Here is a 26228-nt window from a genome sequence, read left to right as displayed (position 1 = left end):
CCTTTCTATTCTCCTGGGAGGAGGCGGCACTCTTTCTCCTGTGAATGAGCCCCTTTCTCGCTCAGGCACTGTTACTCTTAACTCTCTGGTGAACTGGCGGGTCCGGAGTTTCAGGGCTGTGCACGGAATCCGGGCAGCTGTACCTGCTGTTCCCAGAATCCCCCAAATTAGGCCTTTGTTTGTTTGTTTTGAGCAGGAAAGTTGACAGATTGTTACCCTTCTCTGCTGGGATTCCTAGCATTACTTTTACCAGCCTTGCTTTTAGTACGCAAAACATTTAACATTTAAATGTGCTTGTCAAGAAAATAAAAATAATACTACCATATTAACAAAAATCAATATTAAAATTGAAAGCTCTAGAAATAATCTACTCAGTACAGTTGAAAAGTCTGAAGATGTTCTGTAAACAAATACAATAAATAGGTTAAAACCCTCTTCTGCCTTTTACTAGAGGTATGGTATGGGAAAATTACCTTCTTTCTGTAGAAATGAAACTAATAATACTTACCAGAAATAATTAATATTTATAAAGTAATTTTAACCAGGACATGGCTAATAGAAACTAATTTTTTAACTGATGCAAAATAAAATATTCTGAAAAAGAATGCAAAATTTGTAAAGATAAATTACATTGACTTTTATTGTGTGTATTTAAGTATTGTTTTATTTTAAATATTTACAATAAAAATAAAATTATTTTTCCATACTCATAATACTCTTGAATTACTAAAATTGTAATCTAGTTCTACTTTTAAACATTATTTGAAGTAGCTGATGAGACAATAGTTTCAACTATCCATGTGAAAATTCAAGCATTGTACTAACAGACGCACACACAAAAAACACATTCCCACATGATATACTTTGCTTAAGAAGAAATTGTAAATGTTCGTGTCATAACACATTATGCTTTGCCTAAAGGCGTCTAAGTGGTTTCTGATGGTTGGGCATTATGTAAATGATTTTTCTAAATATCTTTTGTGGATTTTCATATTTATTTTAATGCCAAATTGGATTTCATGATGCCCAGTAGGCAACTAAAGTTTTTAAGCTTACAAACTATACCCATTTTGTATTTTATTTCTTTCTTCCGTTATATAAATTTGACATATACAAACACTCCCTCAAGTATAGTGATTTCTATATTTTTGTATATTCCTTTTGTTTCTAATAACTGTAAAATTTATTTGAAAATGATTAAAATATTCAACATACTAAGTTGTTTCCTCAAATTTAATAAATCCCAAACCATATTAATTAAAATCCCTCTATCATTAAAGAGCGTTACATTCAAATAAAGTCCAATCTAAATAAAAATAGCTCTTTCTTGCATCTTACAAATATTAGTTAAGGGACTGGCCCCTTGGACGAGCGGTTGGGTTTGCTCACTCTGCTTCAGTGGCCTGGGGTTTCGCTGGTTCAGAGCCTGGGCGTGGACATGACACCGCTCATTGGGCCATGCTGGGGTGGCATCCCCCATAGCAGAGCCAGAAGGACCTACAACTAGAATATACAGCTATGTACTGGGGGGCTTTGGGGAGAAGAAGAAGAAGAAAAATATATAAATTAGTTAAAATGTGTTGAACATCTTCAGTTTAACCCTCCAGATTTATTCTCCATCCTTTTTTATCTTGCTCTGCTCCCTAGAAGACTGACCCATTAGGACTGCATCCAATTGCTCCATAGCCTTCAGATTTTCTATTGCAGGTGGACAGTGGGAAGCACAGCAGGAGATGGGAATGTGGGAGCAGAGTGATGTCAGCACATGTATCACACATGTATTCCCCTTGCTCCCTTCCTGGCTGGTTGCCATGTGGACGTGCCCTTTTACCGAAGGTCATATTTTCTTTTTTCTTTCTTTAAAGGTATGCCTTTTTATGGTGAGGAAGACTGGCCCTGGGCTAACATCTGTTGCCAATCGTCCTCTGGTTTTTTTTTTCCTCCCCAAAGCTCAGTATATAGTTGTATATCCTAGTTGTAAGTCATTCTAGTTCTTCAAAGTGGGATGCCACTACAGCATGGCCTGACAAGAAGTGTGGAGGTCTGTGCCCAGAATTGGAACCCACAAACTCTGGGCTGCTGAAGCGGAGTGCAGAACCTAACCAGTTGGCCATGGGGCTGGCCCCTGAAGGTCATATTTTCTATTAGGCATTCTTCTCCATATAGTTATCCTCTCTAAATTCTAGTAAACATCCCCTCTCCTTCCTCTTGCTCCTTTAGGTCTGGGGTGGTAATGGCTTCCTGAAGTATTATTCTAAACTCTACCCACACCTTTATAAATAGTCTCTTTATTAAACTCTTCTGAAATTGCCTAGTTTAAATGAGCTGTTTGTTTCCTTCCAGGACTCTAATACATTCAGTTTCCCATACAACTTTCTAAAATATTTATATAGGTTAAGATTTTTGGTACTCAGGGAATCTTTAATGTTTTATACATAAGCTCAAAGGTCAATTCGTTGCTAGTTTGTCATAGCAGTATGTAGTCTCAATTGATATGAACTATACATTCCTTTTTAATGTCTCATCAGCCCCTATTGCATTATCTAGAGCCCACGTCATTCAGTAATAACTAGAATGTTCTACTGTTTACCTTCCCTCACAAGCTTCTTAATCTTATTCATTTCTGAAATTCTTTCAGCCATTGTTTCACTCCCATGACGTTAAATTTTCGTAACAGCTGAGATTAAATATTGACTTAAAACTTTCGTAAGTCAACCTTGCAAAGGGTGGTAATCCCTGCATAAGAGAAGATTTAGGAATGCACATTAAATAGGTCTCTAGAGGCACCCACATCACTTTAATTTCCTGCATGCAATCAAAGATTATGAAAATACAGATTATAGGGCTGTGAAGATGGCTAGACAAAAGCATGGCTGCAAGATTTAGATTTTCCATAATTATATTGTGTCACTGATTATTCTCAGGAATCAGGAGTATTTGCAACCCCAATAATGCATTAGTTAAGATACTCAAAAGTACTAAAGGATCATGAGCAGGGCCCAAAGTTTATTGATATAAATCACAGCTGTAAGACCCCATAACTGGTACCTTCTTCCAATTCAATAAAGAACCACAGCACTCTAAACTTTGTCATTTTTGTACTCTTTTGTATTTAGCAGCTCAGATACCCGATGATATTAAGCTTAATAAAAAGGGAACCCAAGTCCCTTAATTGACCTCCCTACCTCCAATTTCACACAGCTTCAATATCTTCTCTAAATGGTCACCAGAGTGCATTTTCTAAAACGAAATTATCCTATTTCAAAACTTTCAGTGGCTCACATTACAAAGATTTACAAGACAAAGGTCAAGACCCTCATCGAGAACTCACCAACACACTGAGCTATTTGAACTTCCTCGTATTTGTCTTTCTATTTCCAGCTTTTCAGCATTTGATTACATCATTTTCTGCCATGAATGCCTTTCTCCATCTTGCATGCCTGCTGCACAGCCAATCACCTTTCAAAACTCAGCTCACTATGTGACAACATGCCTGGTTTCTAAATTGTTAGCACATCGTGCCACCAACCCTAAGGAATATATTTCTATTTTAGTGCCTAACCTGTATTTATTACGTGTTTCCCTCTGTTGGACTGTGAGTTCCTTACGGGCAAAGACTGTACTTACTCATTGTCATTTCCTTTTGCACCAGCTCAGTGACTGGCATTAGAGGTACCCAGTAATGGATGCCGCATCCATGATGATGGACCTCCTGGAGCAGGTCTGATCTCCATCATTCTTGCTCCCTAGCAGTACACTTACTCTGGTTCTTTGAGCAGATTGTATCTTAAGATTTGAACTAAACTCAGTTAAAAGGTGATGGTAGATGAGGCAAAATAAACACTCTTCTTCACAAAAGAATCCGAATTAGTAATTGTAAAAATTATGACGGAAAGAGAAAAATCAATATCAGAACACTACAGTAATAATTGCTGCAGTCAAGATCCACCAATGCATATTAAAACTATTGGGCATACTTTAAGGAGAAACAGGATGTTTGCATAGTCTCAAAGTATCTCCTCGCAAATATTTATTAATTGCAATGAGAAACTTTACGGTGGAGAAATCTGGCAGACACCACTTCAACCAAGTTAATCACCAGTGTGAACTCATGTCAACATGATATATGTACCTCCATTATGACAAGAAGAGGACATTTTACTGCTGTGATATCTTTCCCAATAACTCATGAACCCAGTGTAACCATGAGAAAATAGCAGAGAAACTTGACCTGAGGAAAATTCTGCAAAATACTCACATTTTTCTTCAAAATAGTCAAGGTCGTGAAAGACAAAGAAAGACCAAGGAACTGTCACAGATTAAAGGACACTAAGGAGACATATGCTATGTGGGATTCTGGAACAGAAAAACTACATTGGTAGAAAAATTGGCAATATCTGAATAAATGCCATAGATTAAAAGATAAAAATAAATACATAACTGGAAGTTGACACTTTTTGACCACCAATTTAAACTTCCAGTTATAAAATAAATAAGTACTGGGGATGTCATGTATAGTATTATTGACTACAGTATATGTGAATGTTGTCAGGAGAGTAGATCTTAAAAGTTCTTATAACAAGAAAAAAAAATCGTAGCATATGTGGTGATGGATTCTACCAAGATATTGTGGTGATCATTCCCTAATATATACGTATATCAAATCATTATGTTGTACCCTTGAAATTAATATAATGTTGTATGTCAGTTACATCTAAAGAAAACCTATTAAGTACATAGATAAATAAAATTATTTTTTCTTAACAAAAAATAATGCTAGAAATATCTTTCACTTCTTCAAATAAAAATCCACGGCTATAATTTGTTTTAGCCAAAGCTATTGTTTTCGTTTTATTTTGACCCATGTTGATTCGGTTTTGAGACAAACCCCCATTAACGTAACAAAAGTTTGAATAGTTTTACCTGTTTCTTTGTACAACTATCATTTATTTTATATTTACTTGGCAGACTATGCAAAATGCTTTACATTTACTAACTCTAGCAGTCTTGAAAACAACTCTTTTTTAGAAACGAGGAGATTGACATTAAAGAAGAGGAAGCTACAAGCTAACTGTCCCAGATTCCACAACCAGTAAGTGGCAGAACACAGATTTGAACTCATGACTTTACGATTCCAAAACCCAAGGTTTAAAACTCTGTGCTTGCTTCTTTCTTCAAAAATCAGCAGCCCAAAGTTCACGCTTATCAGAAATATCTGACACTGAATTTAGTAAATAAAATTTAAGCTGTGAGAGCTTTCTTGAAACTTTAAGAACCATCTTATGAGATATATCCATACAATCATTCATTTACACTTCGCTAATTCTCCCCTCAACTCATGGCACAGTATGAAAAATTTTCAATGAAAACAATTTAATTTTATTAATTAGGTACTTTATTATATTCCTCGCTTGTACAATGTACAGATTTTCAAACAGAACATTTTATTTACAGAGAGCGGTGTTCATTTAAAAGTCTTTAGCAATTTATTTTTATGTGGAAAATGAATGAGCCCTCCCTGCACCATCAGTATATGTGAAAGATTTGTGTAATTTTGAAATCGCTCCGGGGGGTTTCGTTTTTGAAATTGAACAATGGGCTTGCGCAGTCACACTCTTTGAAAACCAGCCAATTTCCATTGAATTGATAGCACTTTATCAGTGTGTATTCTCAGATTGCTGGGCTAGAGACACTGTTGACGCAGAACCAGCATGACAAGTCTCTGTTCTAGCAAGTCTTGCCACAGATTGCCTTTCGCAGAAGAACCACTGTTAGAATGATTTTACCCCTGTAATGAGAAAGAGACTCAGTGAGAGAAGGTCGTTTGTTGTTAGATTGTGATAGGAGCCAGCGTCCCCTTTGCATTTTAAAGCGTGATGACATTCTCCCAAATCACATTATGTCAGGCCCAAGCTTCTAGGTGCCTTTGCTTTGCTTTCCTTTGCTTTGCTGTCAGGCCCTATCATCAGGCCTGCAAAAATTCTGATATAAAATTTTGAAGGGAATTTAAGAAATTAGCATTCTAGTGAAAGACCACAAATCATGATTTTTAAATAAAAAGTTTTCTTTTGCCCGAAATCATTTTTCAGACAATCTAGCATGTATTATTTGTTTCCTACCTTACTGAGGAAAAAATCACGTAATTCTATTTGCAATAACATTTCTGCTTCTTCTCTTTTTTCTATTTTAAGTTTGTGAGTCTTCAAATGGACAAAATATCTTCTGAATTCAGCAGGTTTCAAAGGAAATAAAACTGTTTTGAGTCAATTTTTCAGGCCTGCAAACTCTGGAGCAGGAGAGCATGTCTCAGGAGACCACTCCTGGTCACAGGCCAGGCCTTTCCATGAAGCCAGTTCAAGGTTTTCTCTTTTAGTCATGACTGGCTTGCAATAAGACACTCTCTGCTGTCCAGAGTGCACGTGAACTGGAACGGGAAGTGGAAACCTGAGCTGGATCAGGATCTGTGTTTTCTCTCATTTCTACTGTAAAGTAGGGCTGTTGCCTTCCAAGGGTTGTTTGTGTTCTGCAGTTCTTGCAGAATAATTGCCCTTTCACTGTTAGCAGGAAACAGGGAACCAAACAAGTGGCAACGTAATGGGTTGGAAGGTAAAGATTTAACATGAATGGCTGCAGAAGTCAAGTTGTTTCAAGTTGGAATGATATCTTCTGTTTCAGGATCAGAAGAAAAAATTAATGAAGTTATTCAAATAAATGGACATCTAAGTCTGACACAGTTCTAACAGAAGAATTTTGGAGTCAAACATGGGAAAGTGAAAGACGCGACAAAAGGAAACTTCATAGAATGATTTCCAAGTTCATTTGGGAAAGTAAACTTGAGAGACTAGTGATGAACCTTTTGAAGGGGAAATAATGAAGGGGCATTTGCCCAATAGATATTTTAAACAATTAGAGGCTGAGGTAATTAATATGGTTTTATTGCAGGAATACACTGACAGGTAAATGGGAAAGGGCTGCTGCTAGCCCCTATGGTGTCTTTGTACAAATTAGGGAAACTCCCCACCCCTTCCAAGGCAGCCCTGCAGGTCCTTGGCTAGGAGCTGAGGATGCCTCTGAATTAGAGAAGATGCCCCTTTCTCCAGGCTCATGGACTCCACTGACTTGGCTGGCATAGGAGCCTGGCTGAATTTCAGTAGGCATTGCACCTTTTTTGGGGAATCTTATTGTATTGTGCATACTGTTTGATCACACCGGAAGTTCTTTACAACCAGACCCTAGTTCATATCTAAATTAACAGATGATAAGGACTACTTCTAAAATCACTGGGGAAAAATGGATCATTCAGTAAGTGATGTTGGACGCCTAGGTAATTATCCTGGAAAAATAAAATGAACCAAAGCCTTAGGTTTCACACCAAACTAAACTGGAAAGCAAAAAGTAAAACTACAAAATACAAGAAGAAATATAAATGATTAGTTTGAGTGGAGTGTCTTTATAAGCACTACAAAAAAACCCAGAAACCATAAAAGACTACTGTCAGGGAGGAGAAAATGCTCCCCTTCCCGCCTTGGTTCTTTTGGCTAGTCAAATAATTAAAATGACGTACAACAGATTAACAGGAGAAAATCAAATTTAATACATGCACACAGGGAATTCACATAAGCATGAAAAATTCCAAAGACAGGCAAAATGAGGTGTATATGTCATTCTGGACTAAAGAGAAGGGGGCAGGGGTCTGGGACTTCAAAGGCAAACGAGGCAATTTATAGGAAGAAAAAAGAGCTAATATTTGGTAAATAAATTGTCCCAGAAACAATAGGAAACAGAGAGAACTTTGGAGGTTGTTCTCTGTCTACTAGCTCATGTTATCCTATCCTATCCTATCCTATTATGTTATCTGGGGTAATAGCTCCTTCCTCAAACATGTCCTCTGTTTAAAATCTTTTTGGGGAGTTAAGGGGAAGGTCAAAGGTTCTTCCTGAGTCTTTTGGGCCTTGATTGTTTTTAGCTCAAAATAATCTGTAAGCCAGAGTGGCACATTTTGGGGTGACTCATTCTGAACGCCTACACTACATTTAAAGAAATTCTATACAGTCCAAAAAAAACAGAAACAAAAAAATTAAATTTTTTTTTTGAGGAAGATTAGCCCTGAGCTAACTACTGCCAGTCCTCCTCTTTTTTGCTGAGGAAGCCTGGCCCTGAGCTAACATCCGTGCCCATCTTCCTCTACTTTATATGTGGGACACCTACCGCAGCATGGCGTGCCAAGCAGTGCCATGTCTGCACCCGGGATCCCAACCGGTAAACCCAGGGCTGCCGAGAAGTGGAACGTGTGAACATAACTGCTGTGCCACCGGGCCGGCCCCAAAAATTAATTTTTTAAAATTAAGTTTAAAGTGGGGCTGGCCTCATGGCTGAGTGGTTAAGTTCACGTGCTCTGCTTTGGCGGCCCAGGGTTTCATGGTTCAGATCCTGGGTACAGACATGTCACCACTCATCAAGCCATGCTGAGGCAGCACCCCACAGGCCACAACTAGAAGGACTCACAACTGAAATATACAGCTATTTTTTTTTTTAAATTAAATTTAAAGAAACATACTTTAATTTTTTTTTCTGCTAGAGAATAATATATTTATCAAAGAACCCTTAAAAATCAATAAGGAGGGGTTGGCCCAGTGGTGTAGTGGTTAGGTTCATGCTCCCCTTCGGCAGCCCAGGGTTCACAGTTTGGATAATGGGCACAGAACTACACACTGCTCATCAAGCCATGCTGTGGTGGCATCCCACATAGAAAAAAATAGAGGAAGATTGGCACAGATGTTAGCTCAGCAACAATCTTCCTCAAGCAAAAAGAAGAAGATAGGCAACAGATGTTAGCTCAGGGCCAATATTCCTCAAGCAAAAAGAAGATTGGTACAGATGTTAGCTAAGGGCCAATCTTCCTCACCCCCCAAAAAAATCAATCAGGAAACAAAAAATATACAAATCCATAGGGAGAACATAAAAATGGACAAACTGTATAAGTTTCCAGTTCATAAAAGAAAATATAAATGCTTACTAACTGTATGAAAACCTATTCAGCTTTACTAACAGTAAAAGTAATAAAAATTAAAACAGTAATGAGCTACTACTTTTTCACTTGGATTATTTGAAAACTTAAAAGTGTTTGGAGAAAAAAATATCAACCAAGATGGAATAGCTTACACAATAATATTTACATACATCTAAAATGCATATAACAATAAATATTTTGCAAGAATACACATAAAAACAAACAAAAAATACACATTAAACACATTTGAAAGAGTACTTGCATTGGACAAGAGAATGGGAAGAAATGGGGATCAAAGTGCATGATGCAATAAAATGGAGAGGGGCCTGTGGGAACTTGCAGGATGCGGATGTGCCACACACAGAGAAGTGTGCCACACACGGAGAAGTGTGCCTCACACGGCCGTCTGTGCCTGAGGTCCCTTCCTAACTGCAGAGATCATGTAGGTAATAAATAAAACACCAGTGCTGCATGTTGAAGAAATGGTACTCACTTATAGATTGCTTATGGCAGCACACATCTTTATAAACTTTCCAGAATTAGCTTGGGTAACGCCTTTTTTACTGCTCCTGATTTCCCTGCTAAACTATTTTTCCTGGGTCTTTACTCTCTTGCCCTTGGAGAGGTATTGTGACATATTTGGTACATACATTTAGGAATTAACCTAAGAAGCATTACTGGGCATGCGGGGCTCATTTTTTTCCCTGTCTTTCAATCTCTCTTTCTCTCTAAGAAATGGATCTCAAGAAACTGAATTTAATTCCTTTTTCAAAGACGCTGACTCCTCCTAGGTGGGAAGGGCAGGAACCATGTGCCTGAGGCTGCTAGTTTGGCTGTTCATTTTTTTAGATCTACCAGCTCAAACCAGCTCTCTGTCAATAATACAGGTAATAGTTTAGCTTTCTCTTTTAACTTTTGTTTTATTTCTCAAGTTATTCCCAACTCAGGCATAGAGAAGGGATGTTATTTATCGGAGAGTCTCTCAGAGACCTCAACAATCCTTGGAGGGTCTGGAGCAAATGTTAGCAGTGGGCACTTGTGGTGGTGGGAATACAAGTGATATTTATTCTTCTCTGTATTGCCCCTATTCGTTTTTTTTGCAATGAGTATGTTTCATGTTCTTAATCAAGAGGACCAAAGTAGAATGCGAGATAAAATGATTAAAAGTAGAAAGGAAATGTAATACATTAACAATGGAACCCAGATCCCCTTGGGAACTCAATGGATATTCGGCAGTTGTTGCATATAACAAAAAGAAATATGCCCCCTTTTCAATTCACGGGACTGAGATTTTGAATTCCATCTCGGTTTTTATTTCCTTTTTTAAAAAATTGTCAAATACTTTAAATGATGTGTTTGCAGTAATATAGAGTTAAACAACTAGCATGTTAACATGTTTTTGTGTATTTTTGTAATAGTCAGCAATAAAATTGTTATTCTCGACATAAATAACAGATAGTTGTCTGTCTTAGTCAAGGTTCTTTCAGTTTAAGAAAGAGAAACCTCAAACTGGCTTGAGCCAGAATATGAATTTAAAAAATACTGGAAGGCTTCTGAGTCTCTATCAGAGTCCATAGGCGCCTATGATAAACGTGAAAAATTTTCAAATGGAAAGCTGCATGTTTGCTATGGGTAGAATTCAGCATATTCTAACGGTGGTGCCCTGCCAAGGCCTCTGCAACCCTTCTCCTTGGCATCTCCCTTCAATTGCTGGGGCATGCTGTAGATCTGACTTGAAATCTTGTTCTATTTTGTTTTAGTGTTTTTAAAAACTCGGTTCTTACATCCTTGAGATTTTTATACCTTTAAGCTATTTCATAAAGCAGTTCATATCAAAAGCCAGGTTATAAAAATTACAGAGCAATAGCAAGTTTAGAGACTTTAAACATTGGGAGAAAATATAAAAATGAGTAATCTCTAGCACTGTATGCAATGATTAAAAACGACGGTTATGGGGATTCATACGTCCCCATTCATCCATCCATGAGGGATACAATTTACAGTTATAATTTTTTCTCTTTTTGGCAACTTCCAAGTGTCATGGAAAGGCAGCCTAGAGCTCTAAAGAGAAAGCATATGAAATGCCTTCAAGAAATTATTTTAGTGGCTAATTCAGGGGGAGACTGGAGTAAAAGGAAGATATAGAATCTTCTCTCTGAGAAGCTGGGAGTTGTGTAAAAGTCCACATGACTTTCAACATGGAGCAAGGTGAGAAAGGGTTTAGAAAAACTTCTCTACAAAGGTATCAGAGGCAAATGAATAGGAAACAAGTATGTGTTATGAGATTTTCCATTAATTCATATGATGGAGCTTACGTCTAGATCTCTGCAGCCTGATTTATTCTTACAGCCTGCTCTTGTTCAAGTGGAGCTGTAGTGTATTGAAGAATGATCCAGTGTTTCTCAACTAGGATCCACAGATCCAGGTGGTTTGTTGATGTATTCTTGGGAGTCCAGAGTTCTCTATCAGAATTTTTAAAATTTGTGTTAGAAAAAACCCACCCCATATATTTATAGTTATATCATGCAAACATGGATTTGGTCATCTGGTCAACCTCCTTATTCCTAAGTACTGGGCTACCATTTGATTTATTTTTATAATCATATTGATACCAAGCGATCACCTAAATGGCATCATTTATTTCTTAGAGGCTGTTTGCAAATTAGTTATTTAAAGGTTATTTATAGAAAAAGCAATTAGCATTGTCCTTTGATTAATGTTTTCAACGTAATTGTTTTACCGTGTGCTTGACTACTGTGATAAAGGGAAGAACGTAGTTAAAAGAGGACTCTACCCTAGTATGAAAAGGCCTGATCTCTGGTTAGCAGCTCCTAACTATGAGATTTGGGGAATGTCAATTAAGATTCTTGGATTTCAGTTGCCTTGTATTTAAAATAAGGGAGTTTGGCTAGAGCTAGGTGATCCCTAAACTTACTTTCCACATCAAAAAAGGTGATGCTGTCTCTTTTTTAATGGGAAAAGCATCAGTGAGAAGGAAATTGATTCAGTTAACAAGGTCTTTGGGGGAAATTCCCACTACCACCTTCTCCTAATTACAGCCAAATTTAGTGGGATCTAAGAACCAAATATTTATTGAGTACCTTCTCTGTGCCTGACACTACTCCGTTTCAACTCCTGTAAATGTGACCGTGAATCTGTGAGTTCGATTATATAATTCCTTTTGGCACTTGTAATTGCGACTAGTGTCCTAGGGCACAGAATAATTAAGTATGGAGTCTGGAAATAATCTGGTTTGTCTGATTTTAAGCCCTGGCTTCCATTGTAACACATTGTATTTACTAGACTTGCAAAATGCTTGTTTTCCTTTATCCATCTATTTTCACATTCAAATTAAAATTTAGTAAATTAAATTCTGAGCAGCGTCCCAAAAAACTTTAGTAAAGGTCCTCTCCTCCTCTAAGAGTCGCCTATATGAGGATTCTCCTCCTTGCCTCTCAGAGGTAAACAGAGAGGTTTACCGGGTGAGTAAGAATGTTCCGAGGTAAACACCGAATGGATCAAATGAGCACGACCTGGTGGGTGAGGCAGTTTTCAATTTTTTAAGGCATAACAGTGCGGAGATTCAGGCTGAGTTAAAAAAATGAGTTAAAGTAAAGAAAAAAAGTCTGTAGAGGTGCAATCAGAGCAGCAGCAACTGTGTCAACGCTTTCTTGATAAAGGCTGTAAAGAAGGCGCGTTCTACTGGTATTCGTGTGTGCTTTTGACACTTTTCTCTTTCTTATTAAGCCGCGGAAGTGTTTTAAAATTGTGTTAGGAAACACATAGAGATAAGGGAAGGCGATCTGGTGCTTCAGGGGGGAGGTTCTCAAGGAAGCGCGGCGGGGGACGAGGGCTGGGGGAGGAACAAGGGTTTGCTTCTGTCCCAGTTCACAGGGAAGGTGAGGCCTCTCCTTCTGCAGCCAGTTGCGCTCACGTTCCACTCTCCTCCTTCGGTCCTGCGTGCAATCGCCAGGCAGCCCAGTGGGCCACAGGAAACGACCATCAGAGATTCCAGAAAGTCAGCGAGCTGGAAGCCAGGCGGCCCGTTTGCAAGTGTCCAAGGAGACCGCCAGAAGCGCGCCGGCCCGAGTCCGGGAGCGTTTCCTTCTGGCCGAGAGGGGGAGCCCCGCGTCCCAGCCCGGAGCGAGCGGAGTCCCGAGCCTCGAGCCCCAGCCGCCGCCTGCGCCAGCTCTGGCTTCAGCCGATTAGGAAGAGGAGGGAGGGGGCAGAGAGCGCGCGGAGGGAGGGGACCGGAGTCGAAGGGTCCCCAGTCCAGTACCGTGTTGACGCAGAGAAACTTTCCCTCTCCGCCGCGGAAACGGCGCCCGGGCGGTGCTGGAGCGGCGATCGCTGGGCTCCGGGGACGCGGCAGCTCTCCACGCCCCTGCCCGAAGCCTGCCCGACTGCATCCGTCAGTAGGGCACCGAGAGACGGCGATTGATCGGGGTCTTCCCTGGCTGCAGCCCAGCCCCGCCAGGTAGCGTGCCCTGTGTTCCAGCGGCATCCTGAAGGCGCGGGGAGGGAGGGCGCGGGGCTGCGCGCCGCCGGGCAGGTTGCAAAAATTAGGACAGTGAAAGGCTCAGGGTGTCGTCCAGCACTGAAGGAGGCTAAGACTTGTTGACGACTGCTATGTTTCAGGGATGACGGGGGAGCCTCACGAGGTCGGGGACGCAGCCGTCTTCCGACTCTGAGAGCCTCCTCTAGCCCTTTGTGGTAACTTTGGTCCGGGTGTCCGGGGCCGGTAGGCAGGAGCTGGAGCGGGGCGGGGGCGGGGGGCGCCCGTGGATCGGTACGGCTGAGGGTGCGTGGACCAGACCCAGCTGAGCAAGCGAGTCATCGCCGGGTCACGGCGAGGCGACCCAGCAGTGAAACTTCTCCCAGCGTAACCTCCCTTTTGTTGGCCCGGGAGCGAGTGTGGCCATGGGGGCGGGGAGGCGCGAAGCTCCGAGGCCGGGCCGAGGATTCTTTAAAGCCCGGGGCTGGACGGGCCCAAACTCAGGGGCGGCGCCCATAGGGTTACCCATAGGCTGGTGGGTCAAGTAGCTCCTTCTGGCGGGCGCTCCGTTAGAGGGGCGCACGGCGCGGCGGGGTGGTGAGACCCTGGGCTCCGGGTCCCGCTGCCACGCTCGCTCGGCCGGGTCCACCTCCCGCTGGGCTGACTCGCTAAACCCATCAGAACCTGGCGCGATCGCTTCTTTCCTGCGGCTCGTGGGGCCGCCGCTCTGACTTCCCTGTGTGCGGGAGGGAATTCTGGGCAGGCTGGTTTTCTTGGAATGTGTTTACGATGTTGAATGGGACTTGAACAGGAAGCTGGACGCTGCAGCTGGAACTAGCGTGCCGGGGTAGAGTAAGGAAGGCTTAGCTGGTGTTGGGCTTGGCAAGTCCACTTAGTACGTTGGGCAAACCTGGAGTAAGTGCAGGCTGGCGGTCAAGGTACACCCTCGTAGGTCCTAGAGTTTTTTCCCAACGGAGCTCGCCTTTCTTTCACTTGGAATCAGACATTTTCGTGCACTGTTTCAGTCTACGAGTTTCGCAATGTATAATGGCAATCAATTAGAAAGGATTTAATAAATTTAGTTTGGGACGTGCTTTTTAAAAAATGTTGCACCAAGTCTTGAGAATAAAAGTTTTTGGAGAGTGTTTTAGTTATGGCTCTGCTTGTTAATTTCTAGGACTAGTAGGAAACCACGATATTGATGATTTTGTGTCTGTGATACCAAATGGGTGATTAGGTGCTAAAGGAGGGTAATGAGACAGAGCGAATGTTAGGAGGTCGGAAACTCTGAGAGGAGTTGGAAATTTTTCAGATTTGCAAATCGCCCCCTTTCTCTGCCAGTCTTCCCCTCCTTCCCCCACATAAACAAGTAGCCTTGCTAGAAAACCCACCAATCGGGAGAGTGCAGTTGCTGGTGACTACAAGCCTTGCTGGAAACAGCAGACAGACTAAGGTACTGCCCCACTGCATAATTAAAAGGTCCCCTTGAACTGTCCAGGAGTGTTTTCCAAGTTTTTACGACTGACAAGGAAAGAAGAGAGGAACCTGGCCGACAGCCAAACTAGACTGAGCTCAGTAGCCAAGCATGAAAGAGACGAGGAAGTTGCAGGGGATAATTGGAAAGGAGCTGTTGGTTGTACTTGGGTTGAAACAAGGGGTTTCTTTTGCAGTGGGGATTTTTAGGTGGCTAAGATCAATCCTCTTAGCAAAAAATAAACTCAGCATGGAGTGCAGCCGGCTATGACAGAGGAGGGTGAAAGAAGTGCTCCAGGAGGGAGGGCTGACCCTACCTTCTCAGGGTTGCAGTGCTTATCAGTGGTGCAGTGGGACAGCGGGAGGGCCTGGTGCTGCTTGTGCTCATCATACTGTGGAGATGCTTAAACTTTGTTGCTATTTGTCTCCTCAACTTGGACTAGACTTGCTGTAACTTCGGTCCGTTGATCTTGACCTTCTTTGTTTTGATAGCCAGTAAGAACTGAAGACCTGGGCTTTGAGCAGGTGGTTTTCCACCTAAATTGAATAATTCACTTAGGTATTCTCAAATGGCACAGATTTGGGTCATGGAATTAAAGTGGAAAACATGTCTTCCTTGTGTCTGTCAAAAGTGATCCCGATCAATAGATCTTGCTCTTTCACCTGCAGGAGTAGAAGTTGAGTGATCTCAGTATTTCACACATTTGCCCAGTACTTCAGGTTCCTGCTTCCAGCAACTCAGAGCCATATATGCAATTCAGACCCTTCTTTTATATGTTAAGATTGTTTATGTGTCATCTGGCTACTTTTTTTTCAAGGCACGTAGGTCTATTGTGGGTTTGGAGGTTGAATGGTAAAAAATACTAGTATGGTTTGTATTTCCTCTGGATTGATGAGTTTGAGGTTGTGAATATCAGCTGCTCTTTGAGACTGACTTTCTGAATCACCCTTGGCAGTGTTTTTCCTGACTATGATATCAGTTTTTCCACTTGCAAAGTAAAGAAACTTTCCTTTACATAATTACAAGCTTACTGTGGGCATTAAAGAGATGAAATTATGTTAATAGGTTTTTAAGACATAAAGGACATAGAGTTTCTGACTGAGCTGATTCTATTGGGGGTAAAATAGAAATATTTATATCTCGAATACACATATAATAGTGACATCTATTTAGTTTATAAAAATTACTGCTTTTGCGTTGTAATCTTAGCTTTAGTTTAGTCATAAATTTTAATTTTTGAGAATATTGAGTGAGATTTTGTTCTGGTTAACACTGAGTCATTCAAACAGAAAAGAACAATCGGCAGCTTCATTTATTTTTATTTCAGTTTATATTTTTACCCAGGACCGGTTGTTTGTTGAGTCCAGCTCAATTTTGCCTTTCTGAGAAGTTACCAAATATATTTGTAGAATTTGGCTCCCTCCTCGGAAATGACACTTGAGAGACTAAAATACATTTATGATGTCCAAACAAACTTTCTTTTCCCAGTGGCCACAACAGTTTCCTTAAGAGTTTAGAGGATAGATTTAAGAGCCATTCATTAGTTGGTTCAACCAATATTAGTGGCATACTTTTTATGTCCTAGGAACCAGCAGCCTTGGAATCAAATCCCAGATCTGAACTTCTTAGCACTGTGGTTTCGTGCATGTTATTTTACTTAAACATTTTACCGACATATAATTTATTGTCTATGTTGCTGTCTATAATATAAGAACTTGTTAATTGTTGATCCATGCATGATAATTGTGAAATATTTAATTTTTAGTTTGACATGTCCATTAGTCAAATAAACTACCTGTTTTTGTAGCTCAGTGTGCTATGCTGGACTCGTATGTTTAACTTAACTCTTTCTCAGGTGAATAAGTCAATGTATTAGAGAAAGAAAAACCGAGTAAGGACAGGTAAATTGGATAAAGGATAAAATCTTTTGGTAGAATACTTAAGCATAACTTTTATTTTTGATTTTATTTTATCATTGATGATGAATCTATAAAAAGTAGGAATACATGACAAACAGTAGTTTAATTTATGGGCATATTAACCCAATTAGGACTTTTTTTGAATAATCAAAGAACAAGTGAATGTTTAAGGATGTATTAGGGTGATCTTAATGTAAAATATCCACTTTTTCTTTTGATTTTAAATTAAAAATCTTTACAATCTTACTCTCCATTGCTGAATAATAGATAATTTTTATTTACGTTTCACTTAGCAGAGTGCTTTGTTTCTGATTCATTCTGCAAAATTGCATTTGTTTTTTAAAACCCTTAAAGGATTAAAAAAAGTTATTTTATTTGACTATAATGATGAATTGGAAAGTAGTTCCAGGAGCCAAGTGCATGGCTGCCATGAGCCCTGGTCCCTAAACGCATTAGAGGCTGGTGCATCTAATAGTGTTTGCCTTCACACATTTAGAGATCAGGAAACTTAAACTCGATCCTATGGGAGATTAAATGTGTTTAAATTGGATGAGGAAAAACGCTGTAAAATTTGAAAACAGACGTCACTTTAGTTCCAAACAGTGGCGATACAAAATTGAAATCAGGCCTTTATATTTAAAGATAATGGCTAAAAGTCATTGTTCCAGAGTTAGGCTTAGAAAACAGTGCTTATACTATTTTTAGGCTCCTTTATTTGCTAGTTTTGTGTTTGTTTTATGCTAAGAAAATGTTGTCAGTCACTCTAATGATGCCTCTAATGCATGATTATTTTTCATCAGAGGATAGTTAATTGACTCTAATATTGTGCAGGAGAAAAAGGGCTAATTTTCTGTTTTCATTAAAATAGTGTAGTTATGGTAAACTTGGAATTAGTCTCATCTTTCAATATTGTGTACTTAAGGATGATTTTGGAAAGGCTGCTGCAATTTGCTCACATAATGTGAATAAGTGAGTTAACTTATGTAACAGTTGTGATTGCTGCTATATTTTGTGCTATATTGCAAAGATTGATATGAATTTTTAAAAGAGTTTTGAATAACACTGCGTATATTTTCCACGGTGCACCTAAGAGAGCATATCTAGATAGCAGTAACTGCATGTAGTTCATATTTGTTTTATGCTATTAACGTTATATAGATGCACATACCTACGTATTTTCTTCATCATATGTCTTCTGCAGAGGGGATTCAGAACATACCTTCCATGCCTTAGGTGACTCTCCCCTTCTCCCTTTCTCTCTCTCTCTATATCTACATATGTATATATATGTATAGTTATGGCATATTATTCTTTGATGTTTCTTTATTTGTGCTAGGTGTATTTTTCATGGGGAAAATACTTCAATTAAGTGATATTTCTGAGCCAGTTTTAACCATTAATTTAAAATCTTTTCCAGATTACTGTTACCAGAGATCTTTGGCATTTTTTTTTTTCAAATTCTAAAAGGGGCCGGCGTGGTGGCACTTCGGCGGCCCAGAGTTCCAGGGTTCGGATCCTGGGTATGGACATGGCACCCCTTGGCAAGCCCTGCTGTGGTAGGCATCCCACATAGAAAGTAGAGGAAGATGGGCACTGATGTTAGCGCAGGGCCAGTCTTCCTCAGCAAAAAGAGGAGGATTGGCAGTAGATGTGAGCTCAGGGCTAATCTTCCTAAAAATAAATAAATAAATAAATAAATAAAATAAAAGTTTTTAGGCTTTTATTTATGCCTGTAAAGGTAGAAAAAAATAGCGGGAAGAGCTGTTTAATGGCTCTGAGGATGACATAATCATGGAGGCCTCTTCTCCTTCTCTTAAGTAGAACAAGGCAGAGGTGCAGTTAGCTACTGAAAGAAGGCAAATCACTGCTCGGAAGGTAGAACTAAGTTTATAAGGTACCGTGAAGTGAGAATTGGGTGTAAATGTGGGGTTTTCCTGGTATTGTATAGCTTTTTCTTATCATTATCAGGTGTTATAGTTGCCCTGTTTCTTGAAGTTTAACCATAAGTCTTCCAAGAATGCAGGGAACTTACACTTCGCCAGACCTGCCTACAAAGAGCCGCCAGAATGATGTGGGGTCAGGGTTTCGTTCGCTTTCTCGTAGAAATGAGGGTAGTCATTTAGATGACCAAATACAGCTAGTTGAGAGATTTGGTAGAAGAAAACATGGAACAAATAAGCTAGTAAGTGAATCATTACAGATTTGGCTGTATAACATTTCAAACAGTTCTGTAATGTTTTATCAAATGATAACTACGGTCTCCTTCTCACTTAGTTTGCATTTGAATGAGGGAGTATCAATTTTAGACAGCATTTTAGCTAAAAAAGCGAACAGAACCAACTGTGCTATGGGAGCACATCTCCAAATTTGGGTAATTAAAAGTTGATATGAGAGGATGAACTTGATTTTAACCTCTCCGTTTCTCCCATAGCTGTTGACCTTCATCTAGAGAGTGCCATATTTTAAAGGAAAGTTTTAACAGCAAACAGGTTCATTTACCCAAATTTCCACTCAAGTGAGTTAAAACATAGGTTGCTAAGTACTGGTAAGAGTTGGATTTAAGAAGACAAGAGTATTTTGGTAAAGTGTTTTTAAAGGCCAATGTCCATGTTATTCTCTATAATCTATTTAATTTTTGTCTGCCTTTGAGGAACTCCATAGTGAATACAGAATTTTGGAAGGTGGTAGTACTTTCCTCCTACCTCCTTGAGGGTGTCTACTCTTAGAATCATAGAAATGTCCTCCAACATAAATGCTGATCATTGCTGGTAGGACGCCTCACTACAGAGCAAGTTTGGCTTATTGTAAAGAACACTTACATAACTGAATTAATTTCAAGGTAGTTTACCTCTATGCCGCATGCAGTAATTGAGTATAATTAGTAAAAGGATGCTGCTTATGTCATGTAGTTTATCGAAATGTAGTTTGAGAGAATTGTTAAGGAGTCACATTTGAGTAAATGAATTGTATTTGAAATTATCTAAATGCCATGTGAAATGGCAAAAGTCTGTTGACATTTCAGATCCGTAAAGTAACATTGCTTTATGATAGAGCAGGTATTGTTTTGAAATTTTGTGAATTAGTATTTCTATTTTAATGCAACATTTTGATTCTGGATGTATAGGAGAAAAGACTTTAAAATTCTTAACAGCAAACTAGTAACTATCATATTGCCAATATTGTTTTTAATCGTTTTTAAAGAAAGAACCGCTACTAAATTTACAACATCTGAACTATCATAGGCTTAATTGCTTAAATTAAGTAGACTAGGAAATTTATGATTAATTTAGAAAAATGCAATTTCCTAGAGTGAGGCAGATGAGGCTTTAAAGAACGTTTTGTGACTTGATATAACAAATCTTTCTTTGGAATTTCCTTATTCAATGAGATACTGACTTTCTTTTAACTTGTCATAAAAATTTGCAGTCTTTTCCCCCCCTCTTCTTGTTCTGGAAAATGTAACTAGATTTAAACTATGAATTGACAAATAAAGGGATTCTGATATGATCGAGTTGAATTTAATGAATACATATTGAATACCACTTATTTATTTATTTATTTTTGTAGTTGTGTCCTTTTTAGTAGTAAGTGACAGAGACCTATCTCAAATGAACTTAAATAGACTTAAATAGAACTTGTTATTTCCGTATAATTTTTTGCTACAGTGGAGAGGATGTTGAAGGAGTAGGGCTGGGGATTATTCATCTGCATGGGAGTAAACTGTGTCTGGAAAGGAAGTGTGGAGATGATTCCTGAGCAAAGGATGAAGATGAGTTAGCAGGCCATGAAGAGGGCCAGTTGAAGACAGAGCAAGTAGTAAAGGAAGGAAGCATGGAACCGTGTAAATGGTTTAACAGAGCAACTTGGGAATTTTGGAACTGTAGAGATGTTTCTCCTTTCTGTCTTCGTGTTGATGACCATAATCCTTAGTAATTGCATATAAGAGTTTAAGAACTTTAGCTGGATTAATTATCTTAAAAAATTGCTATCTTATTTTTATTTCTTTTTCTGTTTCTCCAGATCTGACTAATGTGTAATTGGAGCCACAAAGAGTTGAGTGTTCTCTCCATTTCACATTCTAGGGGGTCCATGAACTTGGAAGGAAACTAGCATCATTACTCTGATGAACATCCAACTTAAACTTATTATATCTTTCAGTTTTTTTTCCCTGAGGAAGATTGGCCCTGAGCTAACATCTGTTGCCAATCTTCCTCTTTTTGCTTGAGGAAGGTTGTTGCTGAGCTAATCTGTGCCAATCTCCCTCTATTTTATGTGGGATGCTGCCACAGTGTGGCTTGATGAGTGATGCTAGGTCTGTGCCCTGCAAACTCCGGGCCCCTGAAGCAGAGTGTGTGAACTCAACTCCTACACCAATGGGCAGGCCCCTATATCTTTCAATTTTGAATGCAGGGGCACACACACACACACACACACTCGTCCTAACAGTACCTGTAACTTTCTAGATGTTACAGATATTTATGGTCGTGTCTGATTGCTCTGGCTGCACATATTTTGAAATATTTTTATGTTGATGACTAGTTTGAAATTACAATAATAATTATGCCTGCTTCTAGGAAGTATTTTTTTATATGTGGATATATCTATAGACATGTAGCTATATCTGAAATTGTTTTTAATATATTTTAACACCTCTATGTTGTTTCTTGTACACAATTTATATATTTTTTCTTTAATAATATTTTGCATGGGAAGATTCACCCTAAGCTAACATCTGTTGCCAATCTTTCACCTCTTTTCTTCCCCCCCCCAACAAAGCCCCAGCACCTAGTTGTGTGTAGTTGTAAGTTCTTCTGGTTCTTTTGTGTGAGCACTGCCACAGCATGGCTACTGACAGATGAGTGGTGTGGTTCCATGCCCGGGAACTGAACCAGGGCTGCCAAAGCAGAGCGTGTGGGGCTTTAACCTCTAGGCCATCAAGGCTGGCTCCACAATTTATATTTTATTTTATGCATTTAAAAACATTTTTGCGAAGGGGTCCATAGACTTCATTAGACTGCCAAATGGGTTCACAGCACAGAAAAGGTTAAGAACCCTTGGACATCTATACTAGTTTTTTCACAGGTACCAATGGGTTGTGCTATCATTTAATGAGGTTAAAAGAAATTCAAGTTATTTGACTCAGTTTTAACTGATAGCATTTAGTTATACAGAGATGTCCTAAATTTTTTGGAAAGTAATTCCAAGAAATAATGCTTATTTTCCAGATAATTGGCTTTATTCAAGAAGCATGTGTACAGTTCTTGGTTATCTTGCTTTGTGACACAGTTCAACAAAGACGCATTTATATTTCATTTCAGAACATGTTTACTTAAAAAACAGATTTATCTTTTTCACACTATAGCGTTAATTATATTTGGAAGGGTTGTTATTTGCCTTGGAATTTTGTCTTGTGCTGGTTTATTTTTCATATATAAATACTTTGTCGCCTCAACTACACTTTAAGTTGCAGGAATGAATAGATATGTTTTGCAAGAGAGAATAGATATATTAAACAGTTCTTTGTATCTCCTGCTTGGTAACAAGTAACCATGCCAGTATTAGCAATTTCCTCTGAATACTAAGGAAAAAAATAAATGTATGTATGTGTGGAAACTTGGTTTTTCTCTATGCATCACTGAGTAACTCACTTAAGGTTATATATTTGGTTATATGATGTGTATTATTCATGACCATTATTGATGAAAAATTGAAACGTGTGCCAAGAATTTTGGAAAATAAGAATACGGAATCCATAAAAATATAGCAAATTACTATTATGAAGGAGACATAATTAAAGCATATCTGATGTAATTTATTGTCCGATATTTCCTCTCTTCTTTTTACTTAGCTTGATAATTCTGTGACACTTCCATTTAAAAATTAGTTTTCTTGTTTTATTGATATTTGATTTATTTGAAACTGATGATCAATTTTATTTTTGAAATATGTAACAAAAGCCATCTCTTTAACCTTATTAATTTGAAATAATTACTATGTGGAGCTTCACATTTACAAATCAGTCCAATTTTAATAGGTCTGGATCACTTTCAAATTCTAGTGAATGGATAGAAGGTAATAGTTTTGTCCTTGAATATTGACAGTAGCTTCAGGGTCACAGTGAGAGACAACTGTCATCTAGTCCGCTGCTTGTTTTTGGCTCCACTTTGTGTCTTCACATCAGCATCCAGCATCACTGGAAGTTCTTTGCCTCTCTTCCCTGTTGGATCTCCGGGTTCTCCCTGAGTGGCACTGAATAGTGTAAGCCAGGTCTGCTTCTCTACCTGAAGTTAATTCTCCTGTCCATTTCTTGTGCATTGATTCATAAGAAGCCTATTTTTACTTCCAAGAGTCACCTCGCCTCCCTTTTTATTGTGGCGGACACTATTGGTTGTCCATTCAAATAATTTCCGTGTTCCTCTTTGCTCTGGTGTTATTCAGATGTCCACTCTTCCCCACTGATTCAGGGGAAGGCAGTTCATTCCTAGTAAAAGTGAAATTGGGATTAGGCTAAGTTAAGAATCATAGTCTTTCTGTTTCCATTGTTAGTGATCGGAGGTTGAGGGGCCACTCACTGTTCCTTGTCCCAGTCATAGTCAGTTATATGAAACGACAGGACTGGGGGCAGGTGGGTTCAGAAAAAGTTTCTTCACACTTAGCAAGGGGACGTTGGATGAGAAGGCATAAGTCAGCTCTTGATATTGATCCTGTCTGGAACAGACACTTGAAAGTGCAACAGAAGGTCATCTTTTCTCCATGAGGAGATCCAACTTGAGGGCAAAACAGACACATTAATGACAGCAAAAAAAATTAAAGAATCTGCATGCTTGATGGCATTTTTGGGTCCCTGAATCAATCTACTATATTTCTGGATTTACTGTGGTGTGAGATAATGAATTTCTGTATTTTTCAAACCAATTTGAACTAGAATTGTCAGTTACTTAAAAGAAAAAGTATCTTAATTAGAACAGTTACTAAGTGGCATCTTAATTTGAAATAGACATTTTAGAAGTAGTAATTTATATTATTAAAGAAAATTTGTAGAATACTTGGGTTTTATAAACTTTGGATATGATTAGTGCTATTACTCTATAAAAATATTTTATTACTCAAATTACCAAATTTTCTTATGTTTTTAATACAACAAATAGATTAATCATCTTAACTAAATTTATTCTAAGATGAATAAAGTCTACATATATCTCAGAAATATGTTATTCAATAAAAATGAAATAATTTGAAATATAAATTTATAATCTTGTCAGTTCATAAAATTACACCACTTTATTTGATTATTTCGTGTCTTTAGTGTATTGGAAGCATTAAATGTACATTAAGAAACATTGAAGGAATCTCATTGCCTTATCTGAATAATTTAAATCTTGGAGTCATGATAAAACTAATAGAACTATTTAAATGTGAAAGATAAAACTGATAGGATTAAAATTAAAGAAAATTGTGAAGTGCAGATCCATTCACAGAAGCATAAAAATGCAGACATATAATAAACTTATAAGTAAGAACCAATTTTATAAAACTAGTTCAGTGGAGCTATTAGCAATTTAATTATTTTTTGCCACTGTGTTCTTGTGTTAGCTTTTCTGATGATTTAGCATTATGTATATTGGCTTTTGTAATGTGCTCTAATCAAAGTATGGAGATATATCTGAGTCTTTGTCCTCTTTCTCTAAAGGTGGTAGAAATTATCCAAAGCTGAGAATTGACAAAGCAGGAGTGAAATATATCTCAGAGTATTAATGCCATCCTTAGTGGAAATGGTTAACCAGTAGTTTAAGCAACAGATGGAGGCAAGCAAAACCAGGAATAATGTTACAGGCTCAGAGAATAGGCAAGTGTCACGATGGGCGGGTTAGTTGGGAATAAGGGGGTGTGAGAAACAGAAAGCTAGAGGCTGTGTAGGCAGCACAGATGAAGAAGAGCAGTTGGTGAGACTGGAGGTGGAAATGTTACAGATGTTGAAAGCCTGCAGTAAAGCAGGGTGGCAGCTGGGTCGTTGGTCAGGAAAGAGCAAGGCTCTGGTGGTAGAGCTGGTATCAGTGGGGATGTGGACAGCATGGAGATTGGGTTGGAGAGGGACAGAGACGGCCAGTAACTTGAACGCTAAAGGAAAGTGAAAGAGACATCAGAAGAATAGTTACTGATGGAGACATCCAAAGTGTGATGGAGACTTTCCATTACTTTCTACATTACTGTGATTGAGACGTGCTTATTAGTTTTTTGCATAAAAATGCAGTAAACATGCTTGGGATGCTTCCTGTATGAAATCATGATCTTCATTCAAAGCTAGGCAAGAGTGCAGAGAATACAAAGTGCCGCAATTCTCAGAGGATCATTGTTCTTTTAGAAGCTGTTGGTCAGGGCTTGTCCTGGGGCATTCCTTTGCCCTTATGGAATAGGAGTGCCCTCTGGTAACCTTTTCCTGGTCTAAAAGGGAGCCACATTCTAGTGGGGTTTTGAATGTGAATAAATGCCTCTTGGTATCGATATGATTTTAAAGGGACTCTGCTTACCCCCTTTGGAAATTTTAGTCGTGGGTATATCTGGCTCATAGCAGATATAAAATGAGGAAGAGGATAAGTATCCAGATAATTCAAATTTCAACTCCTATTTGTGCTAAAATAGTCGGATAAGGTGAAAATAGTTTTTCTGCCCTTAAATTGTCTGTCTCTATTAGGATCTTCATAGCATCTGCACTCTTTTCTTAACCTGTTTTCTTATCCCATGAGTCCACACTAAAAATGATTTTTTGAACAAGAGAGAAATGATAACAAGAATATGACAGAGTTCAGGACACACGACCCCAGGACACCTTGACGTATTGAATATTTCAACCTGAAGAAATTTGAGAAATGGCAGGTGAAGGAAGAACTCTCTGACCTTCCCTTGAAGCACGTCATAAAATCCTTCCGTGAGAGGTGCCCTCCCCATCCCAGGAGGAAACAGCATCCTTATCTCTGAAGACAAAGGGACACAGAGAGGAATAGGAAAGATCTTGCTAAATTTCCCCCAGTTGCTATATTTGGCTCAGAATCTTTGTCCTAGCATATCTTTCCAATACTAATAACTCTTCTTCAAACCTAGCATAAAAACATTCAGGTTTAACTATTTCTTCAGGTCGTTTCCTCATGAAGGTTCTCGTGTTGTCTGCAAAACCTGTATTAAATAAATTGATATGTTTCTCTCTTGTTAATCTGTCTTTTGTTACAAGGAATCCCAGTCAAGAGTTTAGAAAGGTAGAGGAGGAAGAGATTTTTCTCTTCTACAGACAGCATTTACAGAGTACTTACTATGTCCTCAGCATTGCGCTGAATG

The 26228-nt window shown here is 38.8% G+C and overlaps 1 protein-coding gene across 2 annotated transcripts in view; it reads left to right on the top strand.

Annotated features, from left to right (window-relative positions):
* The first annotated feature begins 13013 nt into the window (after positions 1 to 13013).
* Positions 13014 to 26228, top strand: part of LOC124233510 (PTB domain-containing engulfment adapter protein 1) — a 271296-nt gene continuing 258081 nt past the window's right edge. Inside the window, exon 1 of one of the 2 annotated variants that reach the window (XM_046650656.1) lies at positions 13014 to 13487. The gene's annotated coding sequence lies outside the window, so the exon portion shown is untranslated. The remainder of the gene's footprint in view (positions 13488 to 26228) is intronic. The other variant, XM_046650657.1, reaches the window with a different exon arrangement.

This window comes from Equus quagga, unplaced genomic scaffold (genome assembly GCF_021613505.1).
Source record: "Equus quagga isolate Etosha38 unplaced genomic scaffold, UCLA_HA_Equagga_1.0 203_RagTag, whole genome shotgun sequence".
In the NCBI taxonomy this organism is placed as follows: Eukaryota; Metazoa; Chordata; class Mammalia; order Perissodactyla; family Equidae; genus Equus; species Equus quagga.
This window is presented reverse-complemented; position numbering and strand designations above follow the sequence as displayed.